The sequence below is a fragment of the Branchiostoma floridae genome, chromosome 11 (genome assembly GCF_000003815.2).
Source record: "Branchiostoma floridae strain S238N-H82 chromosome 11, Bfl_VNyyK, whole genome shotgun sequence".
NCBI classification, from domain to species: domain Eukaryota; kingdom Metazoa; phylum Chordata; class Leptocardii; order Amphioxiformes; family Branchiostomatidae; genus Branchiostoma; species Branchiostoma floridae.
The window spans coordinates 20,003,361-20,006,488 of record NC_049989.1 but is presented as its reverse complement, the minus strand read 5'-3'; the positions used below and the strand labels follow the sequence as shown (position 1 = coordinate 20,006,488).

Sequence of the window (3,128 nt, the reverse complement as noted above, 5' to 3'; positions counted from 1 at the left end):
ATCACTGAGTAGCGTTGATCGGAGAGTCTTTCCGCACATGGCGGGTGTTTCACAGAAATGAAACGGCGCGCATGTGCGGGCTTCTGATTGTGCTCGGTGTTTGCTGCACTGTTAGTGTGCAATCACTGAGTAGCGTTGATCAGAGAGTCTTTCCGTACATGGCGGGTGCTTTCACAGGAATGAAACGGCGCGTATGTGCGGGCTTCTGATTGTGTTCGGTGTTTGCTGCACTGTTAGTGTGCGATCACTGAGTAGCGTTGATCAGAGAGTCTTTCCGCACATGGCGGGTGTTTTCATAGCCATAGGAATGGAACGGCGCGCATGAGCGGGCCTCTGATGGTTGGTGCTCGGTGTTTGTTGCACTGTTAGTGTGCAATCACTGAGTAGCGTTGATCAGAGAGTCTTTCCGCACATGGCGGGTGTTTTCATAGCCATAGGAATGGAACGGCGCGCATGTGCGGGCTTCTGATCGTTGGTGCTCGGTGTTTGTTGCACTGTTAGTGTGCGATCACTGAGTAGCGTTGATCAGACAGTCTTTCCGCACATGGCGGGTGTTTTCACAGGAATGAAACGACGTGCATGTGCGGGCTTCTGATTGTACTCGGTGTTGGCTGGACAGTTAGTTGTGCGATCACTGAGTAGCCGTTGATCGGAGAGTCTTTCCGCACATGGCGGGGGTATTCACAGAAATGAAACGGTGCGCATGTGCGGGCTTCTGATTGTGCTCGGTGTTTGTTGCACTGTTAGTGTGCGATCACTGAGTAGCGTTGATCAGAGAGTCTTTCCGTACATGGCGGGTGCTTTCACAGGAATGAAACGGCGCGCATGTGCGGGTTTCTGATTGTGCTCGGTGTTTGTTGCACTGTTAGTGTGCGATCACTGAGTAGCGTTGATCAGAGAGTCTTTCCGCACAGGGCGGGTGTTTTCATAGCCATAGGAATGGAACGGCGCGCATGTGCGGGCCTCTGATGGTTGGTGCTCGGTGTTTGTTGCACTGTTAGTGTGCAATCACTGAGTAGCGTTGATCGGAGAGTCTTTCCGCACATGGCGGGTGTTTTCACAGAAATGAAACGACGTGCATGTGCGGGCTTCTGATCGTAGGTGCCCGGTGTTTGTTGCACTGTTAGTGTGCGATCACTGAGTAGCGTTGATCGGAGAGTCTTTCCGCACATGGCGGGGGTTTTCACAGAAATGAAACGGTTCGCATGTGCGGGCTTCTGATTGTGCTCGGTGTTTGTTGCACTGTTAGTGTGCGATCACTGAGTAGCGTTGATCAGAGAGTCTTTCCGCACATGGCGGGTGTTTTCACAGGAATGAAACGGCGCGTATGTGCGGGCCTCCGATTGTGCTCGGTGTTTGTTGCACTGTTACTGTGTGCGATCACTGAGTAGCGTTGATCGGGGAGTCTTTCCGCATATGGCGGCTGTTTTCACAGGAATGAAGCGACGCGCAGGTGCGAGCCTCTGATTGTTGGTGCTCGGTGTTTGCTGCACTGTTAGGGTGCGATCACTGAGTAGCGTTGATCAGAGAGTCTTTCCGCACATTGTGGGTGTTTTCACAGGAATGAAATGGCGTGTATGTGCGGGCTTCCGATTGTGCTTGGTGTTTGTTGCACTGTTAGTGTGCGATCAATGAGTAAAGTTGGTCAGAGTCTTTCAGCGCATGCCGGGTGTTTTCATAGGGGTGAAATGGCGCGCATGGGCGGGCCTCTGGTCATTTGTGCTCGGTGTTTGTTGCACTGTTAGGGTGCGATTACTGAGTAGCGTTGATCAGAGAGTTTTCCCGCGAATGGCAGGTGTGTTCATAGGGAAAAAAGGGCATGCAGGTGGCAGGTGAGGGCCTCTGATCGTTTGTGCTTGGGGTTTCTTGCACTGTTAGTGTGCGATCACTGAGTAGCGGTGCCGTTGGTCAGAGAGTATTTCCGCACTTGGCGGGTGTTTTGACAAGAAAAAAAAAAAAAAAAAAAAAAAAAGGGAACGCATGTTTGGGCCGCTGATCGGCTGTGCTCGTTGTTTGCTGCATGGTTAGTGTGAGTTCACTGAGTGGCGTTGTTCAGAGAGTCTTTCCGCACGTGGCGGGTGTTTCCAGAGTCCGGAAAGAAAATGGCATGCATGTGCGGGCCACTGATTGTTTGTGCTTGGTGTTTGCTGCTCTGTAAGTATGCGATCACTGAGTAGCGTTGATCAGAGAGTTTTTCCGCGCATGACGGGTGTTTCATATGAAGAAGATGTCATGCGAGTTTCTAGATCTGGTCGTTTGTGCTTGATATTGGCTGCACGGTTGATAGTGTGCAATTGCTAAGTAGCGTTGGTCAGAGAGTCTGATCGCACACGGCGGGTGTTTTCACAGGGAGAAAATGGTACGCGTGTGCGGGCTGCTGATGGTGCTGGGCGTTGGCTGCATTCTTAGTGGGTGCTTAGTGGGACTCATGGGAGTCCTTTGCACATAGCGGGCGTTTTCACCGAAAGGAAATGGCGCGCATGTGTGGGTTTCTGGTCGTTCGTGCGTCGTGTTTGCTGCACTCAGTGTTAGTGTGCGATCACTGCGTGACTAGTGGCGGTCAGGGAGCCTCTAATCGCGTACGATGGGAGTTTCATGCTGGGAAACGGCACTCGTGTATTGGGGTCCAGTGGTTTGAGCTGGGATGTTTGTGGTCACTCTAAAGTGGTTAAAGACGGAGTACCGGTGAATAAAGAATCTTTGTACATGGTGCGTTTGTATCCTGGCGAAGGAATCAGCGCGCATGTGCGGGCCTCTAGTTATTCGTGCCTGGTGGTTGCTGGCACCGTGAGGGTGCAAAACTGAGTTTGGTGGCAGAGTGTCGCCCTGCAGAGGACGGTTGTTCATGGCGAGAAAATGGCAGGTTTTGCTCGTTTCGGAAGAATGAATGTGAGAGTATATGTCAGATGAGATATCTTGACGGACAAGGGGGAAATTCTTTGATTACTTCGACGGTTTTGAGGCCAGTGAAATGAGGGAATATGAAAGAAAGAGTGGACGCCTTTCGAGTTTTATTAGAATGGGTGAAAGGGGTACGAAGAAAGATAAGAGAGGGTGTTTGAAGTTACGTGAGAAGGTGAGGTAGAGAGAAAATGGAGAATAAGGGAGGGGGTAAGAGATGTGAAATG

General features: G+C 51.2%; 1 protein-coding gene across 1 annotated transcript in view; it reads left to right on the top strand.

The window, feature by feature from the left end:
- The window catches only part of LOC118425356 (probable cytochrome P450 49a1), a 15,207-nt gene that overhangs the window by 3,148 nt on the left and 8,931 nt on the right, over positions 1 to 3,128 (top strand). The window lies entirely within an intron of this gene.